General features: G+C 48.1%; 1 protein-coding gene across 1 annotated transcript in view; it reads left to right on the top strand.

The window, feature by feature from the left end:
* Positions 1 to 23767: 23767 nt before the first annotated feature.
* The window catches only part of PHACTR3 (phosphatase and actin regulator 3), a 206068-nt gene continuing 204706 nt past the window's right edge, over positions 23768 to 25129 (top strand). The window contains exon 1 of the mRNA XM_061437008.1: positions 23768 to 23834. The gene's annotated coding sequence lies outside the window, so the exon portion shown is untranslated. The remainder of the gene's footprint in view (positions 23835 to 25129) is intronic.

Here is a 25129-nt window from a genome sequence, read left to right as displayed (position 1 = left end):
GAAGTCTTGACCCTCTCGCTCTTCTTTAATTAATTGATGTTTTATACTTCCTTTTTTATTTTTCAATTTATTTTGATTATTTTAAAAATTTATATGTTTTTTTACTGAAGTATAGTTGTGTTAGTTTCAAGTGTACAGCCAAGTGATTCACATATACAAGTGTATGTACATATATATTTATTCTTTTTCAGATTCTTTTCTTCTCTCTTTTTTTAAACCAATTTCCAAACTACTGAATTGGTTTCTAGACTTCTTAGAATATGACCAGTGAGGTTCTCTATAGTGCCACGGTGATGCCGTTGATTTAAACATTATTTGAATGTTTCAGTTTATTGAAAGTGAAAGTCGCTCAGTTGTGTCCAACTCTTTACGACCCCATGGACTCTATAGCCCATGTTTATTCTTTTTCAGATTCTTTTCTTTTCTCTCTTTTTTTAAACCAATTTTCAAACTAAAGTACCTCTTGACAAAAGTGAAAGAGGAGAGTGAAAAAGTTGGCTTAAAGCTCAACATTCAGAAAACTAAGATCATGGCATCTGGTCCCATCACTTCATGGCAAATAGATGGGGAAACAGTGGAAACAGTGGCTGACTTTATTTTTTTGGGCTCCAAAATCACTGCAGATGGTGATTGCAGCCATGAAATTAAAAGACGCTTAGTCCTTGGAAGGAAAGTTATGATCAACCTAGACAGCATATTAAAAAGTAGAGACATTACTTTGTCAACAACAGTCTGTCTAGTCAAGGCTATGGTTTTTCCAGTAGTCATGTATGGATGTGAGAGTTGGACTATAAAGAAAGCTGAGCGCCAACGAATTGATGCTTTTGAGCTGTGGTGTTGGAGAAGACTCTTGAGAGTCCCTTGAATTGCGAAGGAGATCCAACCAGTCCATCCTAAATTAGGAGATCAGCCCTGGGTGTTCATTGGAAGGACTGATGCTGAAGCTGAAACTCCAGTACTTTGGCCACCTGATGGGAAGAGCTGACTCATTTGAAAAGATCCTGATGATGGGAAAGATTGGGGGCAGGAGGAGAAGGGTATGACAGAGGATGAGATGGTTGGATGGCATCACTGACTCAATGGACATGAGTTTGGGTAAACTCCGGGAGTTGGTGATGGACAGGGAGGCCTGGCATGCTGCAGTTCATGGGGTCGCAAAGAGTCCGACACAACTGAGCGACTGAACTGAACTGAATTGGTTTCCTAGGCTTCTTAGAATACGACCAGTTAGGTTCTCTATAGTGCCACGGTGATGCTGTTGATTTAAACATTATTTGAATGTTTCAGTTCATTACAGTTTGTATTCATTTGGATGCTTAAATTAGCCCACTTTGGGGTAGAGCTTATTCAAGTCAGCCCCTGAGCCTTTTTTGTACAAACTTCAGTTCAGTCACTCAGTTGTGTCGGACTCTTTGCGACCGCATGAATCGCAGCATGCCAGGCCTCCCTGTCCATCACCAATTCCCAGAGTCCACCCAAACCCATGTCCATCAAAGTGGGCTAATTTAAGCATCAAAATGAATACAAACTGTAATGAACTGAAACATTCAAATAATGTTTAAATCAACAGCATCACCGTGGCACTATAGAGAACCTAACTGGTCGTATTATAAGAAGCCTAGGAAACCAATTCAGTTCAGTTCAGTCGCTCTGTCGTGTCGGACTCTTTGCGACCCCATGAACTGCAGCATGCCAGGCCTCCCTGTCCCTTGCAGTCAAGGGACTCTCAAGAGTCTTCTCCAACACCACAGTTTAGAAGCATCAATTCATTGGCGCTCAGCTTTCTTCACATTCCAACTCTCACATCCATACACGACTACTGGAAAAACCATAGCCTTGACTAGACGGATCTTTGTTGGCAAAGTAATGTTTCTGCTTTTTAATATGCTGTCTAGGTTGGTCATAACTTTCCTTCCAAGAGGTAAGCGTCTTTTAATTTCATGGCTGCAATCATCATCTGCAGTGATTTTGGAGCCCCCCAAAATAGTGGGTTTTAAAAATGTAATTCTCCTAGGACCATCTGGGACATTTCTTGCCCTAGATCTGGAATCATTATTTCTCCAGAGGTTCTGGTTCAGTTTGAAGGAGAATGGAATCGACCACAGTGTGTGTGCTTGGGGCTGTTCAACACTTGTGTGCATTGTCCAGGCCATTGTTTCTAGGCCTTTCCAGTGGACACAACTAGGAACCACACAGATTTTAAAGGTAAGATACCTTCTGAATTTCCCCTGAGACTTTCAAATCAAATACAGATTTATGTGTAGGAATTTTACTGACCTTATTGACCTTACATCTCTCCCTTCTTTCTCCTACTCCGAAAATTCCAGCTTCTGATGGCAAAGCAATCACTCTATTACTTTATGGTACAATACACACCAAATAAATCAAAACCAGCAAAGTTAGGATTACAGAAATCAATTTTTTTTCCAATATTTTTTTCTTTTGGTGTAATTTACTGGGGCTATTCCGTCAAATAACTGTGTTTAAAGTCAGCAAAGAGAGTTCCTTCATGCAGCTGTTCTACCAACCAATCACTAATTAGGTTTAGTTGTTTCATCTTCATTGCAACTAGTAGGGACTGATTTTTAAAAATAATTATCCATATATAATTACATAATTATTACTTATTGTGTTAATTTTACATAGTTAGGACTAGTTTGTATAACATATAAAAATATTTGCATGGTTCCACAGTCATCTCTGTAAACAATACATCATGAGAAGTCTAGCTCCTAATCCTATCCCCTCCACCCTGGTCCCCTTCTCTTTCTATAAGGAGACTTATATTTTTAACATTTTTGGTCTTTCTTTTTAAATTATGGACAAGTATACACACACACACACACACACACCTGCACTGCCCGTCTTCTTAGATTAATCATAGTATATCATGAAAACTTTTTTCACTTGCATTTTCAATTAATAATACATCCCAGACTCACTCCCCAGCAGTAAATAAAGACACTGCTCATTTCTTTTTCAGCTGAATGATGCTCAATTGCGTGTAGTTGAATTGCTTCCAGATGTTTGACGCTGCAAAAAGAGACGCAAGGAATAGCCTTACACGTATGCCTTTTTGGGGTTTTGCTCATGAATCTTTAGAGTAAATCCTTCAGAGCTGAGTTGCTGGGTTAAAGGATAAATGCACATACCATTTTCACAAACAAACAAATGTCAAATCCCCCTTCCTCGGAGCTGTCCAATTTTTCTTTCCAAATAGAAACTTATGAATATACCTGTTTCATGGTCTTGCCTACCCAGAATGGAGTCATATTTCTGGATTTGAGGCAAATTGACCAAAGAAAATGGTGTATCAATTAGTATCAATCAGCATTTCCTTTGTTCCAAGGAAACTTCAGCTTCCTTTTGTTTATTCCAGGCCAACTGCATGTCTGTTTCGGTGCACTTCTCTGCTTCCTGTTTATTGCATATCCATTCCCCTACTCTCTGGTGCAGACGCCCCCCACTCCAGCACAGACCTGTCATCTATTCACAGTTGTTGGAAGGACTCACATTCTGGATCTGTGTAGTAACTTACATCTTTTGCTGTATTTTTGCAGTTTGTACGAATAGATAACTAACCCAGAAGTATCACTAGATTCAGCTTCAGTGTATGACCCAAGCATCTTGCACAGGTGGGTGCTGGACCACCGGGCACGCGATTTATCATCTCACTTTGGGGATGATGAACACACGTGGGCTTTCTTCCCACGGTGTTACCTGATCGAGCCGGTAAAATGGTCCCTGTTATCTCACTTCCTGGTTTCAATGTCCCTTGATAACTATTGCCTAGTTCCACTACTATTAGGGGAACAAAAGGATGATTTTTAAAACTCCATCATTCCTCCTAAGTGTATGTTAGCTGGCATGCACGCTTGCATGCTGAGTCGCTTCAGTCGTGTCTGACTCTGTGCGACCCTATGGACTGTAGCCCACCAGGGTCCTCTGTCCATGGGATTCTCCAGGCAACAATACTGGAGTGGGTTGCCACGCCCTCCCCCAGGGGATCTTCCTGACCCAGGGATCGAACCCATGTCTCTTACATCTCCTGCACTGGCAGGCGTGGTCTTTACCACTGTGCCACCTGAGCATTTTCCTCCAAAGAAGGCTTTTCCTCATTATCTATCTGGTGGCTCTGAAATATAGTCCAGTCCATACAAGACTATTGGGACCATTGTTTTATCGTTTCCAGTTACGTATCAATTTTTCAGAATAACAAGATGGGGACAGTATTTAGGGACTAAACTCTGTACCCTAACAGCGCTCATTTTTAAGTACTACTGGGTTCTAGTCTTCTAAGTCTTTTTAGGAGACAGAGAAGATATCTTGCAAAGAAAATACGTGTTTATATTGATAGCTTCACTTTAACACTAAGATTACCGGGAGTTGCTCCTTTTTCTTATAATGGAGTATAGCTGATTTACAATGTTGTTTTAGTTTCAGATGTGCAGCAAAGTGAATTAGTCATACATATTCATATACCCCAAACATCCCACATGTCCCCAGTGGGTCTGCACATGTGAATTTGAGAAGGACTGAGTTACTCAATTTTACTGTCAGATAACAGCAACCTATGCTCTCTAGAGAAATCCAGCTTCTCCATGTGGGATGGAGAAATGGCTCCATCCCACATTGTCTGCCTCCTTGACTCTTGTGATACTAGAGCATCATATGGTCTTCCGCAAGGGTACGGGGGCAGCTCACTCGTGGCACTGCAGGCAGCCACTCCCTGGAGTGGGCAGGAACAGCTGCAGGACCCCAGGGAACTCCTTGTTCTGAGGATGTGCTGGTCCCTTCATGCCCAGTTGGGCAGACCCCAGGGCAGGGTGACTCGTGAGCTCCGTCTCCTCGTGGCCTCTCTGAGCACCTGTGTCCTCTCCCGAGTGGACAGGGGCCTCCACCTTCAGTGCAGCTGTGACGTCACACAGGGTCTTCAGGAAGCAGAAGCTAATTTATAATCGCACTCCCCTTGCTAGGTGTTCGTTCACACTCCTCTCTTCTGTGGAGGGACAGAGATGGGGAACTGTGAATGAAAACAAGGGTCTGGCCATGAAATGGTCCTGGGCAAGGTTCGGGTCACCCACCGGGTCCCAGGACCAGCCACACGGGTGGCACATGCAGACTCTGAGCTTGTGACTCTCAGTGACCAGGTGGATCACCAACCGTGTGGTCTTCCGCCGGGCCTCGGGGTTATGTGAACCTGGGGTCCAAACCCCGTGCATGCTTTACCTTTAACATTTGAAAATTTTAAATTCCATTTTAATTGCTTTGACCAAACATCCCTATGTAGGCAGTTAATTTGGAATCACTATGTAGCAGTTAATCTGGAAGCTCAGCAGCTTGGAGTATAGTATCGTCTAGTGCATGTGCACTCAGCCTTCTTCAACTCTTTGCAAGAGACTATCCTGTCAGGCTCCTATGTCCAGGCTCCAGGCAAGAATACTAGAATGGCCATGCTCTGATCCAGGGGATCTTCCCAACCCAGGGATAGAATCGGCTCTTTTGTGTCTCCTGCATTCAGCAAAAGCATCCCATCTTGCTGGCCCACCTGGAGCTCTCTGCTGGGCACCTGGCGTGTTCCTTTTGTGAGATTCTGATGCAAGCTTGCAGAATCTTGACTGCAGTCTTCCCAGCCACCACTAGAGGACAGCATGTGTATATTTAGGATTCCTACGGCTTTCTTGAGAATAGCGCAGGAGTATACATGGGCTCTTGAGAAACCTATATGCAGGTCAGGAAGCAATAGTTAGAACTGGACACGGAACAACAGACTGGTTCCAAATAGGAAAGGAAGTACGTCAAGGCTGTATATTGTCACCCTGTTTATTTAACTTATATACAGAGTACATCATGAGAAACGCTGGGCTGGAAGAAACACAAGCTGGAATCAAGATTGCCAGGAGAAATATCAATAACCTCAGATATGCACATGACACCACCCTTATGGCAGAAAGTAAAGAGGAACTCAAAAGCCTCTTGATGAAGGTGAAAGTGGAGAGTGAAAAAGTTGGCTTAAAGCTCAACATTCAGAAAATGAAGATCATGGCATCCGGTCCCATCACTTCATGGGAAATAGATGGGGAAACAGTGGAAACAGTGTCAGACTTTATTTTTCTGGGCTCCAAAATCACTACAGATGGTGACTGCAGCCATGAAATTAAAAGACGCTTACTCCTTGGAAGGAAAAGTTATGACCAACCTAGACAGCATATTCAAAAGCAGAGACATTACTTTGCCAACAAAGGTTGGTCTAGTCAAGGCTATGGTTTTTCCAGTAGTCATGTATGGATGTGAGAGTTGGACTGTGAAGAAAGCTGAGCGCCGAAGAATTGATGCTTTTGAACTGTGGTGTTGGAGAAGACTCTTGAGAGTCCCTTGGATGGCAAGGAGATCCAACCAGTCCATTCTAAAGGAGATCAGCCCTGGGATTTCTTTGGAAGGAATGATGCTAAAGCTGAAACTCCAGTACTTGGGCCACCTCATGCGAAGAGTTGACTCATTGGAAAAGATTCTGATGCTGGGAGGGATTGTGGGCAAGAGGAGAAGGGGACGACAGAGGATGAGATGGCTGGATGGCATCACTGACTCGATGGACATGAGTCTGAGTGAACTCTGGGAGTTGGTGATGGACAGGGAGGCCTGGCGCGCTGCGATTCATGGGTCGCAAAGAGTCGGACATGACTGAGTGACTGAACTGAACTGATACATATTCCTGTTTGTTCTGGAAAATGTTTCTCCATAGGAGTAAGGAGAATAGGAACATGAACCTCCAGGTACCCCTTCTGAGCCCTGATACTGTCTAACATTTGGCCAGTTTTGTTACATCCATCCCACCTATATACCCATTTTCTTAATTTTAAAGCAAATTTTTGGTTTTCTTACATTTATGTTTAATTGGAAGATGATTGCTTTATAATGTTGTGTTGGTTTCTGCCATACAACAACGTGAATCATCCATAAGTATACATAGGTCCCCTCCCTCCCGAACCTCCCACATTTTTGGATTCACTCAAAAATAATCCAATATGCGTCTCCCAGAAAAAGACTCATTAAATCCCTTGACATAGCCACCACCCATTGTCACACCTAACAAAACACCACCAATGCCTGGATACCATATAAGCCAGTTCAGCTTTTATAACTTCTTGATTATCTCAGAATCCCTCTCTGCAGTTGTTCAAACCCCGTCTAAACAAGACTGGTGCATTTGTGTTGGATAAAATGTCTTTAACATGTCTTTTCACTTATGGGATTTCTTGACTTTCTCGGTTTTATTTGCTTCCCTGTTGGTTTGATTTTTGTTGTTATTTGGAGGGTGGGCATGGTGTTTATCTGTGAAGAAATTGAATATTTTTCAGGCTATTGTGGTGCTGGAGAAGACTCCTGAGAGTCCCTTGGACTGCCAGAAGATCAAACCAGCCAATCCTAAAGGAAATCAAACCTGAATATTCATTGGAAGGACTGATGCTGAAGCTGAAGCTCTGATACTTTGGCCACCTGATGAGAAGAGCCAGCTCTTTAGAAAAGACCCTGGTGCTGGGAAAGATTGAAGGCAGGAGGTGAAAGGTATGACAGAGGATGAGATGGTTGGATGGCATCACTGATTCAATGCACATGAGGTTGAGCAAACTCTGGGAGTTGGTGAAGGACAGGGAAGCCTGGCGTGCTACAGTCCACGGGGTCACAAAGACTCAGACATAACTGAGCAGCCGAACAACAACAACCTAATAACAAAATTCAAACTATGTGAAACACACAGGGAGAATGTTAGAAAGTTACCAGTGGTGGCTGTGGGGTAGGGTATCAGCTGGAGGAGAGGAAAGTCATGTCTGGGACAAAATTAGGGCCAGACAACTTCATAGATATGAACTGACTTTCTTTTGGATGAAATACGATTAAGTGCTGAGTGGAAGGGCTTGTTGTTGTTGCTTAGCCACTAAGTTATGTCCAGCTTTTTGCAACCCCTTGGACTGTAACCCACCAGGCTCCTCTGTTCATGGGATTCTCCAGGCAAGAATACTGGAGTGAATAGCCATTTCCTTCACCGAGGGGTCTTTCCAACCCAGAGATCAAACCCGTGTGTGTGTCCTTCACTGCAGGAGGATTCTTTACCACTGAGCCACCAGGAAGCCCAAGTGGAAAGGCTGGTGTCTACTAAAAATTGTATTGCAGTGTGTTCAAGTAGAGAATGTGCTGGTAAATATCCAACCTCACAGATGATGTGAAGTTCCTCCAGGTGGCAAAATGCATGCAAATTCCTCCAGGCACAGTCAGCCAGTTAAAAGATGGCATTGAGCCTGTTACATTTAGGGAAACACAACCCAGACTCTACAATGATAGCTGTGAGAAGTCAGTTACAAAGGCGATAAAGAGCCATTGTCTGTTGTTCCCACAGACACTGGCCTCATCTGCTGCCGCAGCCAACAGAGCCAACAGCATCTGGGCAACGACTTTAACGGAGTCAATTAGCTAAACTAAGCTGTCATGATGACCTTATCCCAAACCAGAATAAGGCTAAATCCTGAGTTCTGCAATAGTTTTCATCATGTATGTCGAGGGGCAAGGAAAAGGAAGAAGGCCTGGGGAAAGAGTCTAAAATAACCAGAGGCTATTATTAAAGAGGGCTTCACAGTTGGTGCTCATGGTAAAGAACCTGCCTGCCAATGCAGGAGACATGAGATACAGGTTCGATCTCTGGGTTGGGAAGATACCTTGGAGGAAAGCATGGCATCCCAGTCCAGTATTCTTTTCCCTATAGAATCCAACAGACAGAGGAGCCTGGTGGGCTACAGTCCATGAGGTCGCAAAGAGTTGGACATGACTGAAGCCACTTAGCACACAGCACATGGGTATTAAAAGCAATTGGAGGGAGTTCCCTGGTGGTCCAGTGGTCAAGACTTCACCTTCCAATGCAGGGGGCGTGGGTTCAATCCCTGGTTGGGTAACTAAGATCCTATATGCTTCACAGCCAAAAAACCAAAACATAAAACAGAAGCACTATTGTATCAAATTCAATAAAGACTAAAAATGGTCTAAATAAAACAAAAATCTTAAAAAAAATTGGACTGGTTAGTATACAGAGTTCTGGAAAGATTAAGAAAATGTGATCGAATCTGTAAAATCATGGAAGTTAGGGTTAGTAAGAATCCAGATTCTTGAAATACATGTTCAGTCCTGATATTAGTCTGAGTTTCCTGTTGCCTCAAAGTCACTGACTACAACAAACACATCTCTCATCTTACCCTTCTATTGCATACAGGGGCTTCCCCGGTGGCTCAGCTGGTAAAGAAACTGCTTGCAATGCAGGAGACCTGGGTGGGATCCCTGGATTGGGAAGATGCCCTGGAGAAGGGAACAGCTACCCACTCCAGTATTCTTGCCTGGAAAATCCCCATGGTCAGATGAGCCTGGTGGGCTACAGTGTTGGGGTTGCAAGAGTCGGACCTGACTTAGAGACTAAACCACCACCACGGTGACATGGGTTTTGCAGGACTGGACTCACAAGTGTGGGCAGAGCTCATGCATTCCTTCCTGAGGTTCTTGGGGGGAATCTACTTACAGCTGCCAGCGTCTGTCTGTATCTTTGGTTCCTGACCACTTCCTCCATCATCAAAGCCAGCCAGAGGGTTGGCTCCATCAGCTCAGGCTGAAATAACACAAAGCTACAGGCTGGGGACTTAAACCACAGATGTTTACTGTTTCACAATTTTGGAGGCAGGAATCCGAGCTCCAGGTGCTGTCAGGGTTGGTTTCTGGGGAGGTCTCACTTCCTGGTGGCCACGTTTCCCTTCCCACTGTCCTCGGGTGGGACAGAGAAGGAAACCTCCTTCTCTGCCTCTTTTTTAATGTTTTAAAATTATTTTTTTTTAACTTTTTGACCACACCCTGCAGCATGTGGGATCTTGGCTCCCTGACCAAGGATCAAACCCACACCCTCTTGCATCACAGAGTGGAGTCTTAACCACCAGACCGCCAGAGAAGTTCTGCCTCTTCTTACAAAGGCACAATCGAAGCCCCTGCCCCTCTGATCTCATTTAACCTAATTACTCTCTTCTTGTTGTTGATCAGTCGCTCAGTCTTCTCCGACTCTTTGTGACCCCATGGACTGCAGCATGCCAGGCTTCTCTGTCCTTCACCATCTCCCAGAGTTTGCTCAAACTCATGTCCATTGAGTTGGTGATACCATCCAACCATCCAGCTACCCGCTGAAGTCCTGATATCGTAACACAGTCACTCTACCAGTTAGGGGATCAACTTGTGTGGGAGGTTGGCACGCAATTCAGCTCATCCTGCAGGACAACTCCCTCTGATGTCCTCTTCAACCTACTTCTTTCTATTTGTAGGCTGCTTGTGCTCAGGCTGGGCTCACCCCAGAATTCATGAGCTCTCTCCACATCTGAGGTCAGCTCATTAATCACCCTAACTCATCAGCAAACTTCACTGTCCTCTGCCACGTTGTCTAACAGGATCACAGGTTCTGTGGCTTCCGGCATGGACAGCTCTGGGAGGTCACACAGTACACAGAAGTAAGGAGTGCTACCCAGGGGTCTGGAAGCAGTGGTTTTAGGGCAAATAAATGGAAATTCTTGTTGTTGTTTTATTGTGATAAAAACACACAGCACAAAACCAGACCCCATTTGAGTGTGCAGGGCAGTGGTGTCATTTCTGTGTATATTGCTAGGCATCTGATTTCAGGATATTTTTTCCCTCAAAAAACTGAAACTCTACCCATGGAGCAAGCCTTCCTCCCCCATCTGAGGCCTCAGAGTCAAACTTGCTAAGACTTTGACAGTTGTAGGTCCTCAGGGAGCGGTCTCACGCCGGGCATGTCTCGTGTCTAGTTTGTTTCAGTTGGTGCGAGGGCCACACGGCTCATCCATGTTGTAAGTAGCACAAAGAAAGGCAATGCCAAAGAATGCTCAAACTACCGCACAATTGCACTCATCTCACATGCTAGCAAAGTAATGCTCAAAATTCTCCAAGCCAGGCTTCAGCAATACATGAACCGTGAACTTCCTGATGTTCAAGCTGGTTTTAGAAAAGGCAGAGGAACCAGAGATCAAATTGCCAACATCCGCTGGATCATGGAAAAAGCAAGAGAGTTCCAGAAAAACATCTATTTCTGCTTTATTGACTATGCCAAAGCCTTTGACTGTGTGGATCACAAGAAACTGTGGAAAATTCTGAAAGAGATGGGAATACCAGACCACCTGACCTGCCTCTTGAGAAATCTGTATGCAGGTCAGGAAGCAACAGTTAGGACTGGACATGGGACAACAGACTGGTTCCAAATAGGAAAAGGATTATGTCAAGGCTGTATATCGTCACCCTGCTTATTTAACTTATATAGAGTACATCATGAGAAACGCTGGATGGAAAGAAGCACAAGCTGGAATCAAGATTGCCGGGAGAAATATCAATAACCTCAGATATGCACATGACACCACCCTTATGGCAGAAAGTGAAGAGGAACTAAAAAGCCTCTTGATGAAAGTGAAAGAGGAGAGTGAAAAAGTTGGCTTAAAGCTCAACATTCAGAAAACGAAGATCATGGCATCTGGTCCCATCACTTCATGGGAAATAGATGGGGAAACAGTGGAAACAGTGTCAGACTTTATTTTTGGGGGCTCCAAAATCACTGCAGATGGTGACTGCAGCCATGAAATTAGAAGACGCTTACTCCTTGGAAGGAAACTTATGACCAACCTAGATAGCATATTCAAAAGCAGAGACATTACTTTGCCAACAAAGGCTCATCTAGTCAAGGCTATGGTTTTTCCTGTGGTCATGTATGGATGTGAGAGTTGGACTGTGAAGAAGGCTAGGTGCTGAAGAATTGATGCTTTTGAACTGTGGTGTTGGAGAAGACTCTTGAGAGTCCCTTGGACTGCAAGGAGATCCAACCAGTCCATTCTCAAGGAGATCAGCTCTGGGATTTCTTTGGAAGGAATGACGCTAAAGCTGAAACTCCAGTACTTTGGCCACCTCATGCGAAGAGTTGACTCATTGGAAAAGACTCTGATGCTGGGAGGGATTGGGGGCAGGAGGAGAAGGGGACAACAGAGGATGAGATGGCTGGATGGCATCACTGACTTAATGAACGTGTCTCAGTGAACTCCAGGAGTTGGTGATGGACAGGGAGGCCTGGTGTGCTGCGATTCATGGGGTCGCAAAGAGTCGGACACGACTGAGCGACTGAACTGAACTGAACTGAAGACTTCCTTCTTTGGGCTGATACCGTTCTCCTGATGTCTGTACCACGTGGTGTGTACCAGCGTGGTACAGTTTTCTCCTTTGTGAGTGACGCTGCGGTGAAATGTGTGTAGCGCTTTGAGATCCTGTTCCCAATTCCTCGGGCTTTATGCCCAGAAGTGGGGTTGCTGGATCATGAGGGATTGTTGCGAGGGCAGTCTTATATGTGCAGTTTCTCCACCCAGCTCATCCACTTCTGGAGGGCTTCCCTCATAGCTCAGTCGGTTAAGAATCTGCCTGCAATGCAGGAGACCCAGGTTCGATTCCTGGGTTGGGAAGATCCTCTGGAGAAGGAAATGGCAATGTCACACCAGTATTCTCATCTGGGAAACCCCGTAGACAGAGGAGCCTGGCGGGCTGCAGTCCATGGGATCACAAGAGTCGGACAGGACCTAGTGACTAAACTATCACCATATACTTTCGGACAGACCTTGGGCCTGGAGCGTGTCGTCCCCAGCAGGAGAGGATCAGGCTCCATTGCTCTGTGTCACATGGCACCCAGCCGCCCACTGCTCAGGGGAGGGGTGCAGCCCTTCTGATGGGCACAGGAGGGCTGTGCCAGGCCAGTGGCCCTGGACGGTCTCCCGCCCCCAGGGGCCACGTCCGCTGCGGAGGCTGATCCGATGTGTCTTCTCTGCATGGCTCGGTCCAGAGCTTGGTGTTTTTTCCCTGGCGACTTGGGTACCACACAATGCCAAGGGCAGGATCGTTCAAACATCTGCTCCTGGTAACAGATGACAGAGGCTGTGACATCCTTATTTATTGATGTGGCAAGAAATACTCCATTTCTCACCAGTACACGATGACTGGGACCTTCCCCAAGACCAACAAGATTCAGCGAACTAGCCGGCCAGTTGTGCTAAGTTGCATGTGCTAAGTTGTGCTTAGTATGCATGCTAAGTTGCTTCAGTTGTGTATGACTCTGTGCAACCCCTTGGACTGTAGCCCACTTGGCTCCTCTGTCCATAGGATTCTCCAAGCAAGAATACTGGAGTGGGATGCCATGCCCTCCTCCAGAAGATCTTCCCGACACAGGGATCAAACCCGCATCTCCTGATTGGCAGGCAGATTCTTTACCACTGAGCCACCAGGGAAGCCCAGCCAAGTGGTGATGGACAGCAATATAACCTTCTATGATCTGCTGGCAGAGCCGGTAGCACCTATGTGGTTGCCAACACCGCTTGCTGTGTACACATCAATCCTTCAGGGGAAGTAGAAACCGACAGAAGGTCCTCGCATGGGCAGGTGGTTATCAGCTGCACACCTGCCAAATCTGGGGCTCCAGGTTGAGGTCTGTTCCCTGGAGAGGTCTGAGTCTGATTATCCTAATAACCTTGACAAAGTTCTGACTCTAAATGACAGACTGTGTGAGCAAAGTGCGTTCTTACAGGGGTCAGGGCCCATAGAACCAGCTAGTCTCCGAGTCAGAGCAGATGGGGGTCATACAGGACCTGACAGGCTTATTTCCAGTCTTCTCCCAGGTAATGTTGGGGACATACTTATACTGAAAAGTCATTCCTTGTTTACCTGAAGTTCAAACTTAATGGAGTATTTCATCTGACAGCCCTACATGACAAAGCCTTCTCTGCCTAGAGACTAGAGAGCGGGCAGGAATTTATCTCTAAGACCCTCCTGGTAAGATGGCCAGATGTGCACTCAAAGGGGCCCTCAGGGACCATGTGGAGAGCTTTATTTAAACAGAACAAAACAAACATGTTTATGTTTTGAATTAATATAAGAAATTAAAATAAAACTTATAAGATAAAGTGGTTTTTAAAAAAATATATTTATTGTACTCCTAAAATGTCCCCCTTGGAAGAAAATCTATGACAAGCCTAGACAGTGTATTAAAAAGCAGAGACATTACTTTGCCAACAAAGATCCATCTAGTCAATTCTATGGTTTTCCAGTGGTCATGTATGGATGAGACAGTTGGACCATAAAGAAGGCTGAGTGCCAAAGAATTTATGCTTTTGAACTGTGGTGTTGGAGAAGACTCTTGAGAGTCTCTTGCACTTCAAGGAGATCAAACCAGTCAATCCTAAAGGAAATCAATCTTGAATATTCATTGGAAGGACTGATGCTGAAGCTGAAGCTCCAATACTTTGGCCACATGATGCTAAGAACCGAATCATTAAAAAAGACCCTGACACTGGGAAAGATTGAAGGCAGGAGGAGAAGGGGACGACAGGATGAGATGGTTGGATGGCATCACCAACTCATGGTTGGATGGCATCACCAACTCAACAGGCGTGAGTCTGAGCAAGCTCCAGGAGATGGTGAAGGACAGGGAAGCCTGGCATGCTGCAGTCCATGGGGTTGCAAAGAGTCGGACACGATAGAGTGACTGAACAACAACAAAATGTCCCAGGATCCACTGGTCACAAGTTAAGTTCTTTTGGGAAAACTTGTGACATTGTTGTGCAATCCTTCCAAATGGCCACTAGAGGGCACCATTTCATGATTCACAGCATCCCCACATAAGGATGACCTGCTGCTGCTGCTGCTAAGTCGCTTCAGTCATGTCCGACTCTGTGTGAGCCCATAGATGGCAGCCCACAGATTCCCCCGCCCCTGGGATTCTCCAGGCAAAACACTGGAGTGGGTTGCCATTTCTTTCTCCAATGCATGAAAGTGAAAAGTAAAAGTGAAGTCGCTCAGTCGTGTCCGGCTCTTAGCGACTCCATGGACTGCAGCCTACCAGGCTTCTCCAACCATGGGATTTTCCAGGCAAGAGTACTGGAGTGGGGTGCCATTGCCTTCTCCGAAGGATGACCTAGACAACGTATTAAAAATCGGACATCTAAATAAAAAAAAAAGTGGACATCACTTTGCCCACAAAGGTCCATATAGTCAAAGTTACAGTTTTTCCAGTAGTCATGTACAGATGTGACAGCTGGACCATAAAGAAGGCTGAGCGCAGAAGAACTGATGCTTTCGAACTGTGGTGTTGAAGATTCTTGAGAGTCCCTTAGATGTAACATCAAACCAATCAATCCTAAGGGAAATCAACCCTGACTATTCATTAGGGGACTCATGCTGAAACTCCAATACTTTGGCCACCTGATGCAAAGAGCCAACTTATTGGAAAAGACCCTAATGCTGGGAAAGATTGAAGGCAGAAGGAGAAGGGGGTGACAGAGGATAAGATGGTTGGATGGTATCACCGAGTCAACGGACATGAACTTGGGCAAAGTCCAGGAGATAGTGAGGGACAGGGTGGCCTGGGGTGCTACAGTCCATGGGGTTGCAAAGAGTCGGACACAACTTAGCAACTCAACAGCAACAACAGCAACAAATTAACAGGATGGCCAGTGCTGATTCGACTACTGGAAATTGAATCTTAGCATCTTTCCATCTAATCAGGTCAGAGAACAGATTCCAGAAACCCCAGAACTGATGCAGAATACTCATCCTGAACTTTCTGCTCAGCAGCAGCATGTGTGTTAGTCAGGATCCTGCAGACCCAAGAGGCTAGAGAGAGACACAGAAGAGGAGAGTCATTGTAGGAACTGGTTCGTGTAATTATGAGACCAAAGAGGCCCACGGTCCACTAATTCCATACTGAAGCCTGGGGAACACAAGGCCGGGGCTTAATTCAATGCAAAGGCTTGAGGAGGGGGCACACAGTGCCAGTCCAAAAGCCCAAGAACCAGGAGGGCCAATGCCCATGGGTAGGAGCCAGACATGCAGCTCAGAGAGAGGGCATTCCTTCCTTCATTTCCATGTTCTATTCAGGCATCAGGAGGCTGTGTGATCCTCACCCACACTGGGGAGGGCACCTCCTTGCTCAGCCTCTGATGCAAATACTCACGTCTCCTGAAAGCCCCTCTCAGACACACCGGAAAGATCCTCCTACCAGCATCTGGGCTGGGCCTCCCTCGGCCCAGGCAAGTTGATGCATAGAAGCAACCATCACGCCAGGAAGAACGGGTCACCCAGACGAGGGCACTGTGGGGAGTGAAGGCAGTGATATTAACGATGAGTCCAGGCCAGCACGCACAGGAGGGGACGGTGTGAACTGGGGTTTCCGGCACAGAGCTGACCATCCCTGTAGAAACACCTGCCAACTCCAGCAGTGGAAGGAGACCAGGGCCAGAAACCGGGATGAGCGAGGGAGAGCTGGCTCTCGGAGATATCCCCTCTGGATTGATCAGAGCTCCAGGCCCCTCACCCTCCTGGGGCCCCTGGTCCAGCCTGGAGACTGAAGAAGGCTGACAACTTGTCCCCAGAGAATCAGTGTTAGGGGAGGATTTGGAGGGAAATTTTCAGTGCGGAGATTCTGCCAAAGTCTCATGGATTTTTATAACAAAAGTTTTTGTCTCTGTGTGTGCCAGAAGTTCTTCCACATCCTCATGTCCCCAAGGGGTTAGACACGACAATGACATATGCTGTCCTAGAGACCAAGAAAGGGGCTATGAGACCATCTGCTGCTCCTGCTGCTAAGTCGCTTCAGTAGTGTCCGACTCTGTGCGACCCCATAGATGGCAGCCCACCAGGCTCCCCTGTCCCTCAGATTCTCCAGGCAAGAACACTGGAGTGGGTTGCCATTTCCTTCTCCAATGCATGAAAGTGAAAAGTGAAAGTGAAGTCACTCAGTCGTGTCCGATTCTTAGCGACCTCATGGACTGCAGCCTACCAGGCTCCTCCTTCCATGGGATTTTCCAGGCAATAGTACTGGAATGGGTTGCCATTGCCTTGTCCGATGAGACCATCTACATGGCTGTAAACCCCAACCGCCCTGCAACTTATGGACTAGCCAGGCTGGGGTTCTGGGATCAGGGGTGTATGTGTGTTTAGGTTCTAGACCACTGCAGGGCACACCTTGATTTTCTTCCAATGTGGGTTTCAGTTCATTTCAGTCTCTCAGTCATATCTGACTCTTTGCAACCCCAGGGGTTGCAGCAGCCTGGGCTTCCCTGTCCATCATCAACTCCCTGAGCTTGCTTAAACTAATGTCCATAGAGTTGATGATGCCATCTAACCATTTTATCCTCTGTCATCCCCTTCTCCTCCTGCCTTCGATCTTTCCCAGCATCAGGGTCTTTTCCAATGAGTCAGCTCTTTGCATCAGGTGGCCAAAGAATTGGAGCTTCAGCTTCAGTATCAGTACTTCCAATGAACATTCAGGACTTATTTCCTTTAGGATTGACTGGTTTGATCTCCTTGAAGTGCAAGAGACTCTCAAGAGTCTTCTCCAACACCACAGTTCAAAAGCATCAGTTCTTTGGTACTCAGCTGTTTTTATGGTTCAACTCTCACATCCATACATGACTACTGGAAAAATGACAGTTTTGACTAGATGGACATTTGTTGGCAAAGTTATGTTTCTGCTTTTTAGTATGCTGTCTAGGTTTGTAATAGCTTTTCTTCCAAGGAGCAAGAATCTTTTAATTTCATGGCTGCAGTCACCATCTGCAGTGATTTTGGAGCCCAAGAAAATAAAGTCTGTCACTATTTCCATTGTTTCCCCTCTATTTGCCATGAAGTGATGGGACTGGATGCCATGATCTTCCGTTTTTTAATGTTGAGTTTTAAGCCAGCTTTCTCATTCTCCTCTTTCACTTTCATCAAAGGCTCTTTAGTTCCTCTTAGCTTTCTACCATAAGGGTGGTGTCATCTGCATATCTGAGGTTATTGATATTTCTCCCAGAAATCTTGATTTCAGCTTGTGCTTCACCCAGCCCGGCATTTCGAATGATATACTCTGCATATAAGTTAAATAAGCAGGGTGACAATATACAGCCTTGGCGTACTCCTTTCCTAATCTGGAACCAGTCCACTGTTCCATGTCCGGTTCTAACTGTTGCTTCTTGACCTGCATACAGGTTTCTCAGGAGGCAGGTGAGGTGGTCTGGTATTCCAACCTCTTTAAGAATTTTCCACAGTTTGTTGTGATCCACACAGTCACATAGTGACTTTGGCATAGTCAAGAAAGCAGAAGTGGATGTTTTTCTGGAACTTTCTTGCTTTTTCTATGATCCAGCAGATGTTGGCAATTTGATCTGTGGTTCCTCTGCCTTTTCTAAATCCAGCTTGAACATCTGGAAGTTCTTGGTTTAGACATTAAGAATCTCTGTCTGGAGGGAAAACAGATTCTCAGTGGCCAGGAGAGAAACACACACACACACATACACACATATCCTATGATCCCACGACCCCAGCCTGACTTGTCCATAAGTGGCAGAGTCATTGGGTTTTACAGCCATATAGATGGTCTCACGGCCCCTTCCCAGATCTCAGGGAGAACGTGTGTCATGGTTGTGACTGACTCCTTGGGGACATGAGGATGTGGAGGAATTCCTGGCACACACAGAGGGAATGAACTTGGACAAGCACTACTTTGGGATTGTGTGTCCATGTAATGAGGGGAGGTTGCTCAGTGCCTTGAGCTGCTACCCAGCCTGCAAATGAAATGCAGTGCCCATAATGCACACTCTGTTAAGAGCTGCAGAATGGTGACAGCAGAGCAGTAAACCACAGACCGGCCCGTCTGAGTGTAGTGCGGGTGTGCTCAGTCACACAGTCCTGTCCGGGACTCTTTGCAACCCCATGGACTATAGCCCGCCAGGCTCCTCTGTCCATGGGATTCTCCAGGCAAGAATACTGGAGTGGGTTGCCATGCCCTCCTCCTGAGGATCTTCCTAACCCCAGGGACGGAATACATGTCTCTTGCATTGGCAAATGGGTCTTTTACCACTAGTGCCACCTTGGTAACTGCCCAGGTCACACACCCTGGAGCGGCTCTGGTCACAGCCAAACTGCCCTACTTATCTCTGACACGTGGCTCGGAACAGCACGCTCTAGCACAGATCTTTAGAAGCAAGAGGAACTGGCCTGGAGCTCAGTGTTCTGGGCCAGCACTTGGGTCCTCTTGTGCCCCACCCCTCCCCCAAGTGGTTGGAGCACCTCCCTTTCCCCCATCTCAGATCCTGAGGGCCAGGTGAGCAGATCCTACCCCATCTCCATCCCTTCCCCTGGGCCACCAGTCCTGACCAATCAGTAAACCTTCCATCCCTTGGGGATAACAATTGGTTCAGAGGCAGTCCCTGGCCATGGGTGTAAGACCAGCTACTGGGCTCATGCAGAGGAGAACAAAGGTCTCTTGATATGAACTCTTGGATCTAGTTGTGCCTCCTCGCACCCTCCTCCTGGACTCTCGTGAGCTCATGCATCCCCTTTCTGATCCAGCCTGATGCTCTTGGACTTTGGCCCCTTGGAGCTGAGTGAGTGGACTCCAGTGTGGGGCTGGACGGCTGGGCCAAGTGGATGTCCATTTGTTGTGGCTGGAGGGAGCCCCAGCTGCCCCGCCCCTCGTAGCCCTGGCCTGTCCCACCCCGCATCAGCAGGGCCTCCTGCTGCCCCTCCTCTGTTCCATGGTCCAGTCACATTCACGGACATTCCAGGCCCTTCCATTGCTACAGTCTGTGGGAGGTCCTAGGGTGTCTGTCCACTTTACCAGGAAGGGGCTGTTGCGGGGCACCTACTGCCAGCCTGCTGGGACTCTGGTCTAAATCAGTACACCTGTGGGCCCTTGTGGACGGGAGATGCTGCACACAGGACTGGTCTTAATGGGCCTTCAGGGGCCTGGGAGAGGGCTGCTGGGGTCTTAGGACTCTGGGTTCCTCACAGGGCCTGACTAGCCTATATTCAGCCTCCCAACTGCCTACAAGTAACATGTTCCGTGGCCAGGAGCGTGGGTCCTGGAGCCCAGCTCCCAGGCTTGAGCCTGGTCATCCAGGCATTAGCCGTGGGGCCTCAGTAACCTCTGTGAGCTTCCGTTTCCTGATTTGTAAGAGGGGATAAGTCGTAATCCCTTCTTTGGATTGTTGTAAAGATTAACTGGGATAAAGTGTTTAGCACGGCCGGCAGTAGGAAGTGTTCCATAAATGTGAATGATCGTCATGCTTTCCCCCGCCACCCTGTCACATGCTCTCCTGAAAGAAACTGCTCAGCCCCCGAGAGACCAGAGACCCATCCCCAGACCACAGCAGCTGGTACGGGGCATGTGCTGGCCCCAGATGAGGCTGGTCAGCTGCACTCCCTGTTATGCAGGTTGAGTAAGACCCTGCGGTCCTGTCCTGTGGTCTGGCATGATGTCACCTGCAAAGAGATGCGAGGTGTTGAAGGCACTGGTCTGTGGACAGGCAGGGGAGCCCAGGAGCTGAGAGGGAGGGAGAGGGAGGGACAGAAGGACAGAGAGAGGGCTGGAAGGACTGGGAGGTGGGGAGGGAGGAGAGAGAAGGATATTGAGAGAGGGAGACCTGTCCTAGTACCTTTAATTTTTTTTTAAATGACATCTTTACTATTTCACTGTCAATTCCCATCAACAATATAGAAAGCTTGCAATTTCCCTACATCCTCACCAACCCTTGCCATTTATTTTTATCCCATAGTAGCCATCCTAATGGGTGAGAAGTGATGTCTCATTACAGATTTGGTTTCTATTTCCCTAATGATGCTGAACACCTTTTCATGTGCTTCCTGGCCATTGTAAATCTTCTTTGAAGAAATGTTTATTTAGTGAAATCCTTTGCCCATTTTTGAATTAGGTTGTTTCATTTTGGTTTTCAATATTAGGAGTTCTCTATATGTTCTGAATATTAACCCCTTACCAGATGTATAATTTGGAAATATTTTTCTCCCATTCTGTGGATTTCCCAAAGTACACTTTTGACTTGTGATTATGTTAAACATCTGTCTACTTACTCTCTCTTTCTAATGACTTCTTTCCCACAAAGGATGAAGTGGAAAGGAGACTGCAGGGAGTGTGACTGTAAATTCTAACCCTACATGGATCTGCCTTCAGGCAAAGCTGGATCCAGATACTCAGCCCCAGCACCTCTGGAATCCTCCCCCTTCTGTGTCTTTTCAATTTTGAAGCATGTGATGGCTCTCAGAATCCCTGATCCCAGAATCAGGGCCAGTGGATTAAAAGGGTTTCTCTCCCCACCCACTGAAAGTCTCAAGAGTATACCTCTCTGAACAAACTTTCCTGATCATCGAGGTCAGATGGATAGACTATGCTGATTGTTCAGAATGGGTCATGAGCCCACCCCTGGCATTTGGGAGGGAGGGAACTTGGCTCTACCAGCCCTGGGGAGGAAGCTTCCCAGAGGCAAATGGATTTTTTTTCCTTTTTACTAGCAGAGAAAGACAGAGGCTGCAAAACATATGCTCACTGACCCTGAGTGGGCCTTGGAAGGCAGTGACTAGGATCAACACCTGTCTCCTAGAAGACCAGCCCAGTGGGGATGGGGCAGGTATGTGGGTATCTGACGGCACAATGCCCAACAGAAAGTGAAAGTGAAAGTGAAGTTGCTCAGTCATGTTGACTTTTTGTGACCCTATGGCCTATAGCCTGCTAGGATTCTCCGTCCATGGGATTCTGCAGGCAAGAATACTGAAGTGGGTTGCTATTTCCTTCTCCAGGGGATCTTTCTGACACAGGGCTCAAACCCGGGTCTCCCACACTGCAGGCAGACTCTTTACCATTGAGCCACCAAGTGCCCAACAAAAGGTGCACTCTATGCTGGGGGCATGGACACAGGAGAACCAAGTGCATAGGGAGGAGAAACAGGGATGCTGAAGAGCAGAGGCAGTGCTAAGACTGAGCCTTATAGAATGAGTAGGAGTTCATCAGGGCATGCCCAAGTGGGCATGGCGGAGAGCAAGGGCACTGAGATGTCAACTGGGAATTGAATCCTGATGCTTTCTCACCCTAACTTCCTAGGGAAAGTTCCCTCATTTCTCTAAGACTCAGTTTCCTCCTCTAAAAATAGGGGGTGATTATTGTACTCTCTTACAAGAGCTAGTAGATGAAGCAATAGATGTGACAAGGTCTCAGCTCTCCTGGAACTTGTATTTTCTCATCTGTAAAGTGGGGAATTGATGTTTCCAAACTGTGGTGCTGGAGAAGACTCTTGAGAGTCCCATGGACAGCAAGGAGATCAAACCAGTAGATCCTGAAGAAAATCAACCCTGAATATTCAGTGGAAGGACTGATGCTGAAACTGAAGCTCCAATATTTTGGCTACCTGATTCGAAGAGCCAACTCATTGGAAAAGACCCAGATGCTGGGAAAGATTGAAGGCAGGAGGAGAAGGGGATGACAGAAGTTGAGATGGTTGGATGGCATCACTGACTCAATGGACATAAGTTTAAGCAAACTCTGGGAGATAGTGAAGGACAGGGAAGCCTGGCATGCTGTAGTCCACGGGGTCACAAAGAGTCGGACACAACTTAGCAACTGAACAACAACAGAAGTGGGGATAGTAACTGCAACCTGCTCAAGGGTTTGTCATAAAGAGCAAATGAATGTATGACTACACATCACGGTGCCACATACTGTTAGCTGGTAACTTATTATTCTCACAAAGTTCTGAAGATGAGAGTGAGTTGCCTTCCAGTGGGGGAGATGCTGGAAGCAGCCAGTTGTGTGTGTCCCAGGGAGGATGCAGATGGGTGGGACTGCTGGCTCCATCCCGGTGCCCGAAACTGCATTCAACATCCCCATGGCTGTGGACCAGGCTTTCCTTTTTGCTGCCTACCCTTCTGCATCTGTTAAATGGACCTGCTCATGTTTGCTGCTGGGCCTGAATAGGAGGACCTCTGAGGCCCTGAGCAGAGCTGCACATGGAAAGCTCTCAGTGATGGGGATGGGGTGGAGGTGACCACCTTTGGGGCTCTCAGGACCTATGCCTGTTACACTGAGTGAGTCAGTCTGATGGCTTTGGTGCTGACGCGGTCCCTGAGCCCATTTCAGGCCAGAGACTCTACCTCACAGGCAACCTCCACCTCAAAGTGAGCTGGACATCCTTAGCTTTTCGGGACTGAAGGCTCCCAGGTGCTTGAGAGTGGAGAAAGGGTTGTGATGGGAGGAGAGCTAAGAGGGCCTTGGGAGGGGGGCCTGGGCACTTAGTTCTCATCAAGCTAAATAGTATGTTGTTATTACCTTTTTAATGAGAAGCTCATTCTGCATTTCACAGCAGTTACACCAAAGGCGGCCAAGGTGCCGCCCACATCCGGAGGGTCAGGCCCCGTGTAGAGCTAGGCTCACTCTCATCTTTCACCTTCCCCAAGCCCGTGAACACTGGGACTCAGAGAAGTCAAGCGACTCGGCGGCCAGCGTCGCACAGCAGCTCAACTGGGCAATCTCTTTACAAGGTAATTTAAGCGGGCGGTCCACCTCCGGCCCGGCTGTCTTTTTAACGTGTCCAGAGCGTCCTGACACTGAGGTCCAGCATCCTGGGCTGCGGAGCGCGAGGGGTCCCTAGATCAAGGTCACGGCGGCGCCGCCGCGAGGTGGAGAGGCTGGCCTCGAGTGGCGGCCCCGCCCCCGGCCCCGCCCCCGGCCCTCCTGCAGCCCCGGCTTCGCCCCGCCCCCGCCCCGCCCCCGGCCCTCCCGCAGCCCCGGGCTCTGCGCGGCGCTGGGCTGCCCCGTGGACGCCTCCCGGAGCTGCCCTCCGGTGGGATGCGTGGGCGGGGCGGGGGGCGCGCCCGATGGCCGGCGCCCGTGCGCTCGCTGCTGCGCGCCTTCGGGGCCCGGGACGCCGCCGCCACCGCTCGAGGCCCGGCGCAAGGTAAGCGCGCGGCGCGAGGGGCGGGCGTGGGGCTGGGGGCCGGTGGGCCGGGAGCCTGCGTCCTGCCCTTGACCGCTGCGGGGTGTCTCGGATATCCGCTGCGCCCCCAGCACAGAGGTGGCGCCTCCTGGCTCGGGCTGTCCCGGCAGCCAAGGCGGGCGACTCCGTTCCCAAACAACAAGGGCAGGCAGTGGGCGCAGTGGTCCAAAGCCCTGCTGGGGTCGGCGGTCCCGGGATGAGAAGGCTTCTGTGGCTGCGTGACCCGGTGCTCACGGCACTGGACTTCACTGTGCCTCAGTTTCTGCGTCTGTGAGATGGGGTGCGATCCAACACTTAAGTCTTGGGGCAGTAGCTGGGATCACGTAAGTAGCGCTTGCCACCTGGTGAGAGTTCCACATGTGTTCATTGTCCCCCCAGGGAGGATCGCGGGCCTCCCTCCACTTGTGCAGGCAGGCGCTGCCAGGGCCCCTGCGGATAGACACCTGCTCCTGGAGCCGGTCCAGCCAAGTTAAAGGGACAGGATCTCCGGAGAGGAGCTAGTGACTAGGCTGAACACTGGGGCAGCCCAAAGAGAGTTAGTCCAGTGTTCGAATTCTCTGGGGAATCCAATCCTAGGCCTGCCTCTTAGAATCTCCTGGAATCTGTATTTTTAAGCCGTGCCCCAGGTCATTTCAGGCCGGTCTGGGAACTCTGGATTAGAAACACCGGTGGTTCTCAACAGGGGGATGTCCCCCGAAGCATCTTGTGGGAGAGAAGCCTGGGATGCTGCCAAATATCCTGTGACTTTCGGGAAGCTCCCCTCTCCCCAACACCCCCCTCCCCGGAAAAGAAAGAAAAAGAATGCCCAGGACCAGGGCAACCGTGCGGAGGTTGGGGAACTCTGAGATACCTGGAGTTACAGGGTCGGGAAGGATGGGATTCTGGGGTTGTTGAGACCAGCAGGCGTCATTTGAGAGCCTGTTACGTGCCAGACCCTCTGCGGTGCCCTGAAGATGAGAGGCCCACACAGAAGCTCGGGGGCACCTCCGTGTGGTGAGTGGAGCCCCATCTAGGGGTTGGACGGCCTTTCTGTTGACTCCACCCAGCATTAGTATCAAGCACCTGCTAACGGGAGACCTTGCGCAGAGCCCGGGGGTAAGGTGGTGAACGAGAAGGGGCGCACTCACCCTCTAGTGGGGTCGAAAGCGCCCTCAGCCCGTGGCTGCACAAGGGGAGTGTCGGCACACTGCACCAGTGTCAGCTTCCTCCCCTGAAAGCAGCGCCCCCGCAACCCGTGCAATACTTTGGCACTGAGT

The sequence above is a fragment of the Bos javanicus genome, chromosome 13, assembly GCF_032452875.1.
Source record: "Bos javanicus breed banteng chromosome 13, ARS-OSU_banteng_1.0, whole genome shotgun sequence".
Classification (NCBI taxonomy): domain Eukaryota; kingdom Metazoa; phylum Chordata; class Mammalia; order Artiodactyla; family Bovidae; genus Bos; species Bos javanicus.
This window is presented reverse-complemented; position numbering and strand designations above follow the sequence as displayed.